Source organism: Phaseolus vulgaris, chromosome 9 (genome assembly GCF_051622355.1).
Source record: "Phaseolus vulgaris cultivar YP4 chromosome 9, ASM5162235v1, whole genome shotgun sequence".
NCBI lineage: Eukaryota > Viridiplantae > Streptophyta > Magnoliopsida > Fabales > Fabaceae > Phaseolus > Phaseolus vulgaris.
Window position 1 is genome coordinate 24,710,437 of NC_143506.1, and position 16,946 is coordinate 24,727,382.

The 16,946-nt window shown below is 32.1% G+C and overlaps 1 long non-coding RNA gene across 1 annotated transcript; it reads left to right on the forward strand.

Annotated features, from left to right (window-relative positions):
- The first annotated feature begins 13,459 nt into the window (after positions 1-13,459).
- Positions 13,460-14,806, forward strand: LOC137822880 (uncharacterized). The gene is made up of 2 exons (XR_011083015.2): positions 13,460-14,139; positions 14,384-14,806. It is a non-coding gene; the product is annotated as an uncharacterized LOC137822880 (long non-coding RNA).
- Positions 14,807-16,946: the final 2,140 nt, after the last annotated feature.

Consider the following 16,946-nt stretch of genomic DNA (forward strand, 5'->3'; position numbering starts at 1 on the left):
TAGTTTAACCGTTTAATTCTACAATTACTTACAAATTGAATCCGAAAATTATGTTCTTTTGAGTGCTTTTGATTTGCATATTTTAGTTCATATTTATTAGCAAATCATTAACAATTTCTTAGAGATATGATTCTATTGTGTTTTCTTTTGAGTTTGAGCATATTACTTTGATTCCTTTTGGTTTCATTTTTGGCTATTAATTGCTTATTTGCTTCTAACTTCAATTCAAGCATTTGATTAGTAGTTGTGTATCTCTTTTTTAACCAATTGCACATTCATTGAAGAAAAAGGTAAAATTAAAAGATAAGGGACTTGAAGTAAGAAAATCCAAAAGAAGGAGTAACGAAATGAACAACAAAATCGACCTAAAAAATTAAACACAACTACTAAAAGACTCTAAAATTGAACTTGTTCTTGGAAGTGAACCTTTAAACTAATATAATCAACTTGGTTAAGTTTGTGTCTAATGGGGATCTTCTTTAAGCTCTTTGTTTCTTCACTTTAAAATAAACAAAAATAAGAAAATATTTAATAATTCATCTCTTTAACTTTAGTTTGGTTTTTTTTCATCTATTCTAGCATTAATCTTAGGTTCTTCTTTTGACTTTCTACTTCTTTGTGAACCTTATTTCTAGTCTGTCTACCTGTTTTGAATATTCCTTAAAGTCTTATCTCATACATATCTCTCTTGAGTTTAGATTTTCAAATTGACATCTTGAAGTGGTTTTCTTCTTTGGATTGAATTGTTTCCTTTTGAGATTAACTAACCTCTCAAGGTAGCATTCTAAAGGAAGTGAGACACAAAAGAAGGATCAATATGCACTTTCACATAGGAAAACTCTTTTAGATTTTCTTTGCTTTCTTTTGGATATAATTTTGTTTACAACTTTATTCTTTTATTTTCTTGCTTTTAAGTCTCCCTGGAAATTAGGAAAACGTCTTGTATCTTTAATAGTTGACCTTCCTTTGGTCATTAGGACTTCTTACACACACAATAGGAAAAAACCCTTTTTGAAGTTTCTTTAACGAAAAATTGTGAAAAAACTTTAGGGAATCTTTGGATAGGATAGGAAACACTTGGTTCTTAAGAGTGTCCATATGACCCTCCTCTCTTTCCTAAGGCGAACCTAGAGAAATTTTGACATTTTAACCTTGTTGGAACTTCTAAACATGAAAAGCTTTTGTGAAAACCTTTTATCACTGATCTTTTGAAAACAAACTTTTATGAAACGATTTTTCTTTTGAATTGAAAATGAGTGATCATTCACATTCATCAAGATTATATGGAAGAGTTAGGGGTCCTCTAGAGAAAATAAATCAAAGGGATAAGGTGAAGAGACTTAGAGAAAAAGATATTGAAGAAATAAAAGGGATGTTTGCTCAACTCATAATAAATCAAGAAAGGGGCAAGAAGAAACATAGTGAGAGGTCTAGTAAGAGAAGATAGTACCATAATGAACCACACAAACTCCCATAGAGAAGGAGTGCCTAATAGTGATGGAACCCTGAGAGATAAAGCAACCATTGAGCTAGCCCAACCTTCTAGAAGGATGACCAGGGGCATGACACAGAACCCAGGGCTAGGCCAGGATCAATCCATAGGCAATTCATAAGAGCATATCATTCCTTGGAGGATTACTAGAAGCAAAGCCCACATGATTGGAGCTGAGCACCATCTAGTTTCATTATTTTTAATTTCGGTAGATTAAGGTGTACTTAGTCTAAATTGGGCTTGAGTTAAACCCAACTCTCCCTAGCTTCTAGAAACACTTTGGTCGCCCCTTTGTTCATCCTTTTACCCTAATTTCTGAAAGCTTTTCATAACTTGGGCGGCACACTAGGTTAACCTAGTTTCTAGAAGGCTTCTTGCCTTTTTTCGCCCCTCTTCTCACTCTTATCCACCAAGGCACCCTCTCTTATAAATAGGGTGCTTTGCCTTTTGTATTTTCACCTTTAATTTGAAATAGAAAAGAAACCCTGCTTGAGTGTGTAGTGAGTATTTTCTCGTAAATTGTGGGTCTTATCTTGTGAGAGCAAACTACAAGTGGTGACTCTTCACCACTCATCTTGGAAGCATCTTTCCTTCCAAATGGTGTGACCATCATCATTTCTATATAAGCTCTTTTCACTTTTCTCTTATGTTCCTTTACACATTCCATTCCTTTCATTGTGTTAATGTACTCTATTATATAATTTGGTCCATATCTTATCTTCACTTTCATATATTTCTTTCATTTTTTGCAATACATCATCATTTTCACATTATATTGTGTTTTCTCCTTTTCTCTTTAGAAGAGAACCTTCACACTTACTTAACCACTTGATTAAGTTCTTGTCCAGTGGCAAACTTCTTTGAGCTTCTCACCATGTTTTGCTAATCCAAAATTCATAAACAAAAGTGAAAACCTCTAAAATGTGTCAATCTAAAATTAACTCACATCAAGTAGTCACCACCATGATGACTACTATCAACCCATCCCCCTAAAAGGCCTAAAAGGGAAACCCAACCTAGAGAAGTTAAGGTTGACCTTCCTCATTTTAATGGTAAGGATGATGTAGAACTCTAACTTGATTGAGAAATGAAGGTAGAGCATCTATTACCATGTCACCAAGTAAGTGAGGAAGGGAAAATTATCTTAGTTACCTTTAGTTTTCAGGTATATGCCATGTATTGTTAGACCTCCCAAGAAAGAGAAGTATTTATGCATAATGATCCTCCAATCCAATATTGGAATGATCTAGCCTTAATAGAAGCTTAAAGCTCAACTCACTAATGCACATATTCTAGTCTTACCCGAATTTTCTAAAACCTTTGAGCTAGAATTTGGAGTTGGCATAGGTTTCATTTTGTTGGAAGGAGGACACCCAATTGCTTACTTTAGTGAAAAAATTCAAGGAGTTTCCCTCAACTACACCACCTATGACAAAGATTTATATACTCTAATTAGGACCCTTCAAAGTTGGGAACATTGCCAAGTGTCCAAGGATTTTTCCATTCACAATGACCATGAGTCACTTAAATATTTGACGGATCAAGGAAAACTTAACAAGAGACATGTAAATTGGTGGAGTTTAAAACAATTTTCATATGTGATAAAGTTCAAGAATTAACATTATGGTTGATCCCTAGAAGACACACCTTAGTTTCAAAATTGAGAGCCTAGATTTTTGGATTTGATCACATGTTTAAGTTGCATGCAAAAGACTTTGGTTTCTCCTACACCTTTTCCAGTTGCCAACATAGGGCATAACGGGGGATTCTATGTATATGATGGGTACTTGTTTAAAGAAGGAAAAAATTGTATACCCTAAGGATCATATAGGAAATTCATTATCAGTGAGACTCATGAAGGATATCTCATGGGAAAATTTGGAGTTCAGAAAACTCTAAGTTTACTTAAAAAATAATTTTTTCGGCCCTACATATATAAAGATGTCCAAAAGCACTACAGATACATATCATGTTTACATGCCAAGTCTAAAGTAATGTCTCATGGACTTTATACTTATTTTCTTATTGCTTTTGTTCCCTCGATAGATATCAACATAGACTTTATCCTTGGATTTCCTACAACATAAAAGGGATTTAATTCCATCTTTGTGGTAATGTACCATTTAGCAAGAAGGTACACTTTATACCCTACTACAAAGTGAATGGCGCAAGAAACATAACTAAAACTTATTTGTAGAGAAATGGTTAAACTTCATAAATTACCTAAGATAATAATGTCTAATAGAGATACTAAGTCCATTAGTCATTTATGGATAAGTCTATGGGAGGACTAGGAACTCAGCTTAATTTCTCTACCAGTTGTCATCCCCAAATTGATGGGCAAACAAAGGTTGTAAACAAATCTTTATCCATTATGTTGAGGGTTATCCTAAAGGATAATAAAAAATCTTGGGATGAGTATATCTCCTATATTATGCTTGGCTATAATAGAGTAGTACCCAAGACTACTAGGATTTTGGCTTTTGAAGTTACATATGGTTTTAACCCCTTTCACCTTTGGACTTGATACCTCTCCCTAATATTAATGATTCCATCCACAAGGAATGAGTGTATCCAAAGGCTAATTTCGTAAAGAAACTACATGAGAAGGTTAAAACTCAAATACAACATCAAAAAAATAGATGCACAAAATAAAATAATAAGGGGAAGAAATCAATCATATTTGAGAAAGGGGATTGGGTGTAGCTTCACTTACGCAAAGACAGATTTTCTAACTTTAAGAAGTCCAAACTCAACCCTTAGGATGATGGTCCTTTCCAAGTCCTTAAAAAGAATAATGATAATGCATATATGTTAGATTTTTTTAATGCTTATGGAGTGAATCTCACTTTTAATGTTTGTTATCTTATACCTTTTTCGGATGGAACAGATGATGAGGGCAAACCGTAAAGATTTAAGGACAAATCCTTCTTCAAAAGGAGGGGATGATGGAAGATCTCAGACCAAAGGACCAACCATTAGGGTTATAGCTTGAAGTACCCAACAAAGGCATCCACTGATCTTAGTAAGCCAAAGCTACTCTCAACATGAGTCAACCTTAGCTTGTAATAAAATGTACAAAGTAGGAAAAAACAAACTTGTACTTGGCTAAGTAGTCTAGGACATTTGGACCTTATATTTGGACTAACTATATTAAAAATTTTGGTTTGTATTTGGGACTTATAGTAAACTAGGGTTAGAGTAGATTTGTTAGGGTTTCAAATAGACTCACTTAAGCCTAAAAGAAACCCTAGGTTGGTCACACATGGAGAAGTACACGTACTTTGCACATTTTACACATATTTGTGTGTGTAGAAAGCATGAATGGGTAAGTGTCATTTCGTTCACTATTTGTGCCACCTTTTTAGGAGCACATGAGGTAATTCAAATTTTAATTTCCCTCTCCTTTGCCTTTCCAAGGGTCGGTCACCACTCCTATAAATAAGAATCTTCCCTCTTTGTAAAATCAACTTGGAATAAGTATTGAATTGATGTCAAAATTGTGCCTCAAACTCATTTGAGTTCTCTATAATAGTCTTCTAAATTTGTCTCTCTTAGACATTCTCCTTGATAGTTGGCAAAACCTCTCTCATTGGAAACTCTCATCCACCATTTATGTACAGGAATAGTTGGCTTTATAAGGGAGGTTGAATGGAGCCTTAGACTCTTTTCGCAATAGAAAAATACAATTTTCTAATAAAGCATCTAGTTGATCGTCTAATAGATCGTCAACTAGAAACATTTTTGTAGAACATTGACTAAGAAGAATAGAGTAAACAACAACACATGAGCAACAATAAGAGTAACGAGATATCAACACACAAGAATTTATCTTAGTTCACCCATCTGGGCTACATCCAGTCGCCTTAAACAACTACTTAAGATCTTCTACTAACCAACACTCTTCATTACAATAAGTATTCTCACCTCTCTAGGTTATAAGTAGTATCACATCTCCAAGTTACACATTCTAAACATCCCCCTAATTTTAAGAAATCTCAAGAAAATAAGGAACATTCTCAAAGAGAGCATAAACAAATCTCATAAGGGTGGAGAGTTACAATGGTTTCGCACTCAACTCAAAAGACTAGACACTCTAACATCTTGATTAGACGTTCATTACAATTGTTGTAATTTTAGCAAGATCACTTGAACAACTTGAATTACTTGGCTTGCCTACCTTTAGTTCTTCACCTTCAATCCCTTTGTATAGCTTTTCAAATTTGTCCTTGAACACTTGAATTGGTTAAGTTTGAATTTTGAAATATCTTCATCTTTTTTTGTGATAGACTCTCAAAACAGAAAGTTTGGATTTTTTATCTTTCAATTTTACTTTGAATATGTTTAAAAAACTAACTAGAAAGTATTTGCAATACGGTTTAGTAAAAATAAAATAAAACATAAACAAACAAAAAATTCATTCCGGATAACATGTGATACTAAAACACAGTATTTGAGACTCTCAATTATTAAATTCATTTATGAATAAGAAAGATTTAAAGATATTCACAAGATCACAATTGATAAATCTATTTAAGAAGGATAATTTTGAAAGAGATAAACAAGATATCTTTATTTCCTAAAAACACGTTATTAATATATTTTTGTTCCACAAAACTTGCAGATAAAATCTTTATATTTTCATATATAATCTCTTTATGATTGAATGCTCTTTTAGAAGTTGTATGTATTTATAAGATTTCATTTTTCACAAATAATTGTTTTAAACAAACCTGTTACACGTTCAACACATTCATGAAATAGTCTAACATGTTTTAGACGCTTAGAGGGTCTATTGTATACTGCAACTTTCACTAACCACTATTTGATCATTCCAATCATAGACAAAACATATCATTCAAATCACAAATAAGACATTCAATCTGAATTTTTGAAGTTTGTTATGTAATCAATTATTCTTATTAAACCGTCTATCATGAATACATGTTGTAAATGCTTAGAGGATTTACTTAAAACTACAATTTTACAAAAAAAAAATTGTTAGAACAATTAAGATACAAGTAAATCATTCAATTAGTTTTTTTTATCCCCAAAACATAAAAACATAAACACCACATATGATTCTTTTGGTTGTCAGATCGGCTAGTGAATCATAGATCGTTCAGGTCTTAACATTCTTCTCCATATATCACTTTTACTTCAAGCTTCTACCACCATCCTTTATAACTAAACTAATTATAACAACTTCTCCTTAAAGCAACTCCATGATAAACTTGCAAAAGAGAGAACAAGCTTTGAGGTTGATTAAGTTTCACATGATAACATGAAGCAACAAGCTCACAAACACATAAGCAATAGAACATTCGAGATGGTTGATGTAGTGTATGTGAAGTTGCCTCCTTATAGGAAAATATTTTTGGCTTTTAGAAAATATGCTAAGTTTCTTCAAAGTATTTTGGTCCATTCGTTGTTGAAAAAAAAAATCGAGTAATGACTTATAAACTACATATGCTAATTCTAAAGTCCATAATCTATTTTCTATGGATAATATAAGTGTCATTGCATAAGGAACTAGAAGTAATTATTTATTGCATCATTGTGAAGCAAAGCAGTAAAGTTCTTACTAAGGACCTAGGTAAATGGAAGCATCAATTTCTCGAAGAAGGCATTTAGGGTTCTTCTATGATCTCAAGAGGAAGTATCTAGAATTTAATCCTTGGGGACAAAGATTTTTTATGGGAAGGTATTTTCAAATTCTCTTATTTTTGTTTTATTAGTTATGTTTTAGTTATATGAAATGGTTGTTAGTTGACTAGCCTTAATTAAGAAAGAGCAAGTTTGAACATGGCATTCAGAGTGAATTGTAAACAATTTTGAATTCTTTATATTTTAAAAAAATGGATTTCATTCTTTCATTGGAATCCTTAATATCTTCAATTCTTTCAGTATAGCTCTTTTCCTAGAATTATTTATATCAATTGCATAAATCAAGAAAATTGAAAATGAAATGGAGATTAAAGAAAAAGACAAATACAAAGAATCCTCCAAACAAAAAGAAATAGATAATCAGAGACCAAATAACAACAAACATACTTAAGAGAACAAAATTAATAATTTCAAACAACGACTTCATAAACACATTACAAATGGTTACTTGACACAAAGGCTATTAGGCTTGGAGTTACTCATGTTTTCTTAGGACACATCAATGTAGGGTTTTCAAAACTTCAGAATCAACCTACAAATAAAAATTGCAAGTAGATTTAGAAAGGAGAGAACAACAATTGTGATCAATATGATTTTTCAAACACATATAAGGACAAAGAAATAGGTCAAACTGATGTACTCATACAAAATTCTCTTTTATTTTCCAAAAAAACTTTCTCAATGATTGCCATTTATAATCTCTCAAAACCAAAGAAAAACAAAAGTTTAAGAAAAATCACACATGAATATGGCTAATCAAATGACCTTTCTCATTGGGTAAATTCACGAGGTTGTCAATGGTGTTTCACATTCATCTCACTTGAACACTATACTACACTCCAACTTGCTTGCTTTATCATTGGGGTTCATTGGTTTGTGTTGAAGATGGGAGCTTTGATGTATCAAATCCATATGAAGCTTGAAGTTGTGCTCCTTTCTAGGTTTGGGTTTAGATTAGGGTGTTTAGAATCTTTGTAAGATCAGTCCTTGAAGCCTACACAAAGCTTGATTAAATATGTTTTAAACAACTAAGTGTTTTTTCCAAGCAAAGGGAAGACAACCGATTGATTTATCAAAATAACCGGTTGTTTGTCACTTAGCTGGCTGGAAGTTTTGAAACTGCTTTTTGAATCAGTTGTGTAACTGTTTGACTCATTCAACCAGTTAAATCGTGGTTTCAACCGGTTAAATGTGTGTTTTCATAACAGCTTTTCGAAAACCCGTTTTAACTGATTTAGTGAATCAAAACTGCCTACAACGGTAGCTTTTCAAAGGTTATAAATATAGCTTCGTTTTCAAATCAATAACAACGAGAAATACAACAAGTATTGATTCAGATTTGAGAAAGAGATTTGGTTTTGAAAGTGTTTTTCAAAAGAAGCAAGATTGCTTTTAAGCTTTGCTTTGGTGACAAGTGCTGATCATAGGATCTCTGGTTCTATAAATCCAGGTGCTTTCTATCCTGTTTAGTATCTTGTAATTGTACATCTTTTACATATTGTTTGTGTTTGAAATCATGTAAAGACAAAGGGTGTTCTTTCTTAAGTGCAAAGGGGGTGAGTAGGCTTTGTGGGATTCAAAGTCACCTTTTTGTGGTGTCTACTTGTAATCTGTGATTGATTGCTAGTGGAACTCAGTGGTTTGACTGAGAACTGGATGTAGCTCAGGGACTGAGTGAACCAGTATAATCTCTGTGTGTAAATCTCTCTTTCCCTCAAACTCTCTAACTGTTTGATATTTCGCTGCTATAAACAACCGATTAAATCGTGACTTTAACTGGTTGAAATTCTGATAACTGTTTTGTTGGATTGTTTGATTGCCTTCCTTAAGTGCTTATCTGAGTTGTTTGTTAAGGATTCATTCTGAAGCAAGTATTTGCGAAAATATTTGATAAAACAATTCACCCCCCCTCCTCCCTCCCTCTTGTTTAAAGCCATCAATTCTTACAGTTTGGGTACACCATGATTTTTGTTCAAGGAACACTATAAAAGCTTAGTTTAGGGAAAACTGAAATTGGAATAGTTTGGGAAACTGAGATTGGAGTTTTTAGGATTACAGTGGTGACGACAAGAAAGGATAATGTTTTGGCTCAACAATGACTTCTTTCACATTAGGGTTACAGTGATGAGTGCTTTCGGTGGTTACAGGTTCAAAGTTCTAGTTCGGAATGTTTTCCAAAATTTACAAAACTCATTAACACATTTTGCAAATTTAATTTGTAATTATTATTTTATCCCATTACATATGTAGAATTCATGTAATAAATGTCTTTATTTACATACTAATGGAATTAACATGACGTACAAATTAAACTTTCTCCCCCGAACACACCAAGCTTATGCATATATTTCCTGGGAACACTTGTCCCCAGTTCAATATAGTGTTAGTTATTGAAAAACTAATACATGTGAAAAATTCATGTATGAATATGAGTACATACCTAATATTCGTATGTATATCAAAATTTATATATAAATCTAAATCTGTAGATAAATATTAATAGGTAACTAACAAATTTTTTATAGTGTGAGATAAAGTAAAAAGAAACACCATAGATTTATGGATGTTATGTCGAAAATCTTTCTATTATGGGTGTGAGTTAAAGTCACACATTGCTTAAAAATTAGCAAAGTAAACAATATACAAGTGATAAAGACTTGTATACATATTCTCTATAAAAGGTAGTGAATTGATAGAGTTGTCTTCTCAGCTAATGATCAACTCATGATGATTTCTTAGTGTTTTTCCTCTTCAAATTGTTCAATTATTAAGAAGTTTAAGTAGTTACTTAATAAAAGTGTGAAATTTAAATTATGTTTCATTTTTAATACACGAATAATTTTTCTAAAAAAGTATATGAATATTTTTATGAGTAGATTAGTAAAAAAAGTTATATTATGAATAGTTGAAAAATAGTTTAAAATCATTTTCATAAAAGAAATACTACACAAGTCAAATTCAAACTTAATATTTTTTTAACAGTCAAGCTCAAACTTTTAATTAAACTTAATTGAATAGATGAGCCAAACTTAAACAAATAATTTTTTATACAAGCCAAGTCCAAGCTTCGAAAGCTCAGCTTGACTAAATTCTAGTCATTTATGCATTTCATTAGCAAATCAAAGCATTTTGAAGTGGGTTACTACTTCATGTACCATCAAATACAAAATCAGATTTTTCAACATGTTTATAATAAGATACTATTCAACATGCAATTTCTTTGTTTAATATCCACGTTTGGATTAACCAATGCACTTGACCTATTTTGAGGGGAAGTATGGAAGTATTGAAGGAAAATAAAAAATTCTTATTTTATGATATCAAATAATATCAAGAATAAATATTGAAGAAGAGTAGAAAAAATTAACAAAAAAAGATTAAAAAGGAAAATAAGAAAATGTTATTAAATTTTAGTTATATTTAAGAAAAGAAAAGAAAAAGTATGATTTGAAAATGGAGGTAGTTGGTACCAATTTTGAAGAGGTGGAGGTGACCTTGTTCCTAAATAAGTTAGTTGGAATAATAAATAAGATTTGTACGTAAAAGAATGGGTGATTTTTTTGTGACTTGTTTGGTTTTGTTGATACAATAAGTCTTCTGCGTAATTAAGTTGCCAGCATGCATTGGAACTTATCAAACGCCATTCAAACACCGTGGACTACGGATGCTCAGACCCAACTTATATATCAAACACCTTTTGCATTATTTATTGTTTTTTCCTCCTTTTAACATATGGTACATTTTTGCAAATAAATACATAAATTATATTTTGTTTCATATTATGTTAATATTCTTTCTTTGAAAACATTAAGCTACGATATGATATAATTAATGAGTTCTTAATAATAATTATAATTTTTTTTACTTAATGACTATTTAAACTGAATGATTAGAAAGATGGTTTTTTAAATATAAAAAAATCGAGACTTTAAAATATTAAACTTTTAAAATTTGTATTGCAAATTATTTACGGCGGGATTTAAAAATATAAATATGCAAATAAATGAATTGATTATATTTTAAAATGTGTTGTCTCCTCAACCTTGGGTTCTACGTCATTTCACCTTTGACCTAGGCAAAGTCCTCTATGTTTCTAATGTTCCTACCAAAATTTTCCATATATTATGTATGCACTTTTAAGTTTAAGTAAAATTTAGAATAAAAATATGTAAGAGATAAAGACAATGTTAAGAAATGTTGAATATGTATATCAAAAACTAAAAGTATGATAAAAAAAATGTTTATATTTTCAATAATAATAGTTTTATTATAAAAATCAGATTTTTGTGATTGGGCATGCAAATAGAGTATTTGAACCAATAATTATAATTTATTTTATGGGAAAATATGTTTTTTTGTGTCTTTGGGATCTCTTTTTTAGTTTTTAAATAAAAATTTGGTCATTTTTTTCTGTTAACGTTTTTAGTCCTTATTATAAGTATCATTGTTAAATGATGATGTAGCATTAACATAAGTTACCACTTGGACTAAATATCACAAGTTGTTCTTTTCTAGCCCGACCTTGACCAATGCATTTTTTGACCAACCTTGACCTCACCATTTTTTCCCTCTCTCACCCGGCTTTGGCCTAACGAATTTTAGGTCATAACTACATTTAAATTATGTAAACATTGTCACTTTATGTTACCCAATGCAAGTGTCATTGCAAAATCTTTCTAAATATTATAATGTTTGTGTTATGTTATTTGCATAATAAGAAGTACACTACAGGTATATGAAAAACTAATGCAGAGATAAATTTTAGTTTGTAACACGCTTACTTTTTTTCTGTATTATAAATGTTAGCATTCTAGTTTCTTATTATTGGGGTTATTAGTAATGTTTTGGATGCTAAGTACATCCCAAATTAAACAATTTTCATTAATTGAAATACTCCAAAATTAGCATTTTACACCCTTTCAATTCTTAAAACCACATTTTATATGTTGTGATAATAACAATAAAGTTAATAATCTTAAAATCTTATGCGGTGTATTATTTGTTTTGAAATTCTAAACTTCAAGTTTCAAAGAAGACTATATTTGAAATGAAATGATGGATCTAATGATTTGAGATGGAAACAATAGTATTTATAACAATTTGGTTAATCATTTATAATTAAAGCATGTCAATTCGTTATAATCCTAAGAACTTTATACATGTAATTGCAACCAAAGTTATGTTCAGTCAATAAGTTTTATGGGGTCTGTAAGGTTAGAGTACATAAAAATGGTCTCATGTGTGATTTTGATTGGAATGGGTCAGAGAAAGACTCTATTTATTTATTTTATACGAATTAAAGTATCTCTCAAATAATTGACTTTAATTTTATTTTATTATTTACTGATTAAAAAACAATCTATTATATTCATTGTAGTGTAGTGAACAAAATATCGGTTATAAGTGTATGATGAATTATGGGTTGCATTGGATGGCCACTATAGTTGCAGTAAGTATAAAGGTTTTGGGAGCAGGTAATATAATTTCTTTACTTTGAAATGTAACATAATTATAGTTTGTATTACTCGTGTAAGCACTATCCAAGAAGACAATGGAAGAAGTAGGACATGATTTGACAGCATAGTTCTTAGAAGTTAGAAGTAGATGATAATTATTGATGGTAGCTTAGAATTAACAAAGTTGGATAGGTATATAAGAACAGACATTATTATACATGGGTAGAATTGATGTAGAAAAAAATGATTGAATAAAAGGTTGTGGAAGAGAAAGAAAGAAAGAAAGAGAGAGATGGTGAAAAATGAAGTGAAAAATGAAGGTGAAGGAAGAGAAGCTGAAAAAGAGAGAGAGTTAGATTGTATTGTGGAGTTGTGTGGTGGTGTGTGGCCGTGCGGGTATGCGATCGTACAGGAGAGTTTGAAAGTAGGGATTGGAAAAGGCTAAAAATAATAAGGTAATCATGAAAGAATCGCATTAAAGCTAACCAGTTTTGTCTTCTTCTCTGTGTTTCTTTGACTCAATGGGAGCCAACGGCCGGTAGCAGGTACTAGGTCGGTTGGTCACCGGCATCACCAGGTCACTCGCATAGGAAATCAAACATTTTTCCTGCTTTTTAACTCCACCACACTCTGCATTATGCATTTTTCTTACTTTTTTATTATCATTCTATAGTAATTACAGATACTAGGGACGCAGGGGCCTCTCCTCAATCTCAGTCTTAGTCAGATCTTTTGTGGGGTGCTGCTGCTCTTGTCTCCTCAACTCAATTGCTAATCGTATAATATAATAACAATAATGCATTGCCTAAATACATTCTCTTTTTTTTCTTTTTAACAATTTTATCTTTGACCATAACAGTTAATTTAACACCCCTTTTGCACAAGCTAATTTGGGAACAAAAAACATCTGAAAGCCTAACTAAAAAGCGCCATTAGTGTAGTGTGAGTCAGTCTTTTCTCTCTCCCTCTCTCTCTCTCACTTGGTGCTCCTATATATAACAAGCTATAACCAGGTTAGGGTTTTCAGAATGAGGGGGACAAACAGCAAACGTTGAGTTGAGATGGGTTAGTAGTGTTTGAGGGGAATGTTGGCTGGCTCGAGGCTTTTCACATAGGAGGTTCTCACTGGCAAGAACTATAAGGCTTCGGACCAGGCTTCATTCCCCTCAAAACTTTTCTTTTTGTGTTCTTCGGGACTCATATGTTCTTGGATTTGGTTTCAAACACAAGGTGGTAATGCTATACATCATCTGTGTATGTTTGTTTGGTTACAAGAGTTTAAGGTTGCCTTGCAAAGGTTAGGTTGAGAGGAATGTTGTCTGGCTCGAGGTCATTGAGGTGTATATGTGTATATATAATGATATATATATCAAGTGTTTCAGTTTTCAGGGTAAATTAATGGAAATTAATCTATACCCTAAATGATTCTCGGACCAGGCTTCATTCCCCCCAGCCAACATTTGCTACTCGCCACAGCTTCTTAATCTGCCCTTGTTTAACAAGATCCTTATCTTCAAGGGATTGGTAAGCCTTTCTGTTGCAATTCTTTCATTACAACATCTGCTAACTATACATGTATATTATATCTATATCTATATATATGCTGCTTTCTGGTTTTGCGTAGAAGGCTCTTTAATTTACTGTTAATTCTTACGAGATTAGAGACTTCCCAGATTTAAGGTTACATGGTTCTTGTATGAAGATGTATATGCTATGGTAAATTTAGGCTTTTACTTTCTAGCTTTGTTTCTATTACACAGTGAGTGAGTGAGTGAGTGAGTGAGTGACCTCACATGATGGTTTCTTCCAAGTTTCAAGCTTGAAGGGTGCTACACTCAAATGAGGTCATATGTAACTTTTTATTGTTATTTTAGTTTATTTAACTTTTTGACATGATTGAATCGTTTGATATTTTTCCTTTGGATGAGAAAAAAAAGTTACCCAGTTTTCAGCTGTGTATACGAAGCACATGTAGCTCAGTCGTGAAGGAATGAACATCTTTACTCCCATTGAATCTGGCTCTTCTCTCTCGATCTCTGGGAGAGAGAAAGATGATAGAGACATGCATACTTCAGCGTTACCAACGCCATGTCCAAGTCTCTCTAGTTTTCTGCAATATTAATTTAAGATTATAGCTTTTGACAGATGCGTGAACATGAAATTTTGAATGGATTATATTATTGTTGTTGTTGTTATTATTATTAATATTATTATTTGAATAAATTGGCTAATCAGTCCGGGCTCGAATGTTCATTTCTCTGGACAAGAAAGGTGAAAGCATGTACAGTGAAAACCTATCAGATGTGAAATTTTTTCTTCCTTGCTTTATCTGCAGTACTCTGTCTCTAGGTCTTTCTAGGGTTTCAAACTACAACACCCTCCCTCTTCTGAAGTCCTTTCAGCTTTTTTTTTGAATTAACCCCATTTCAGACTGGTGAGTGAAAATTATAGGGAAGGGAACCTCTCAATTTACTGGGCAAAAAAGGGCATCATTTTCATGAATCTGAATCAAAATTGTACTACAGGTAAATCAACAGTTACCCAGTAAAATTCATTGCAGTAAAAATCTACAGGGCAAGTTTCATAATCTCACTTCTATAATTACATCATTATTAAAATTCAATTTCAAATATATTTTCGTTTAATCATATTTCCGCCGGTAACTTTTTAGTTGGATAAGAACAATCAGTGCATTTTCTTGGTCCCGAATAAGAAAGAAACATCCATTTATTTTTTATTTTCTAAAACTCTATTATATATTATATCTGACTTATTAACACTATAAATTAAATTAATTACCTGTAATAAAGAATTTACATTTTACGAATAAATTAAAAAGGAACATGAGCAATACCATTTGGTGAAAAGAAACGATATGTATATATATTAGAAGTTTGCTGGAAATGTGGAATGACACGTACGTTGAAGGTGGAAGGGTTGAGAAATGATAATTAAAATGATTTGAAGTTGATGGTATTTGGCTAGGTTTTGAAACGTAGGTGTTGAATTTATTGAATTTGTTGTGTAGTGAAATGGCAGGCAGGAGTAGTACTGGTACTGGTAATAAAGGCATGCGTTGGTGAAGTTGTGTTGTGGGGGGCAAGATGATGAAATAGAATAGATATAGAGAAATAGAGAAAAAGAGAGAAAGAGAGAAGAGATGTGCTGGAACAGTTAACGAGAAAAAGAAGTGATGACAAGAGAAGCTAGGTATGGATTCTGTGTGCGTGATTCTTTGTAGAGAACAGATACAAGTTTCCATTATGATGAGGAGGCAGATATATGTATGTGTGTAAGGTGATGCAAAGTAAACATGGAAAAAGAGAAATTAGTGGTGCTGCTGCAATTGCTTCTCCATGGATCTTTCTTTCTCTTGTTCTATTGTTGTGTTGTATGCAGTGTATGGATATGGATATGTACGTGTGTGTGTTTTTGTGTAACGTATTTATGGGGCTTTTAAAGTTGTTGAAAGTTCAGAAACCATGTTTGGGAAAGGTCTATGGGATCAGTAAAATCAGCTTCTAAAGCTCCTCCTCGTTTCTGTGATAGTAATGCAGATTTTGAAATTGAAATGGGAAAGAAGATGGATACCTAAACAAGAGAGAGAGATAGAAGTAAATGACGACTATCTGACGTTTATTGGGAAATGAAACAGAGAGAAAGAAAGAGCACAGAGACAGAGGTACCCGGGGAACCTTTCATGCCCAACTTGCTCTCTTTAAAGAGGGGAAACAACTGCCAAACTTTATTGTTCACAGTTTCATCATCAATTTACTATCACCACTACCCACCTATAGCTACCATTTTTCATTTCATTTTTCATTTTTTCAATTCAAAAACGAATAACTTTTATTCAAATTAAATATTATTATCATTCTCCATCCATTCTTAATACTACTATACTATACTAGGGTTTTCCTCCCAGCTCACCACTTTAATTTCTACTCCATGCAAGTTACAGCTCTTACAATCTCACTTTTTCTTCAAAACATCCTCAAATATTCATATAATTTACTTCAACTCTTTAGACTTTACTCCTAATGTAAAAGGACTCTAATATATATAAAAACATCTTTGTTACTGTGTCTTAGGTAATTGGGGTGAATTACTTTTGTCCTACAATTTTCACGGATGTGAAACTTAACAGCCAAACTTTCTTATTCACTAGAGGATAGAAGGTAGAGAAAAACTATATAGTTCATTCTAACATTTTGTGTGGAATGCAATGTATAAGAATAAAGGATAAAAGAGATTGATTTTATCAAATCTCTTATGACACTCTATTTTGAAAACGAGAATGGAGTAGAAATGAACATGAATTTTATAAACAT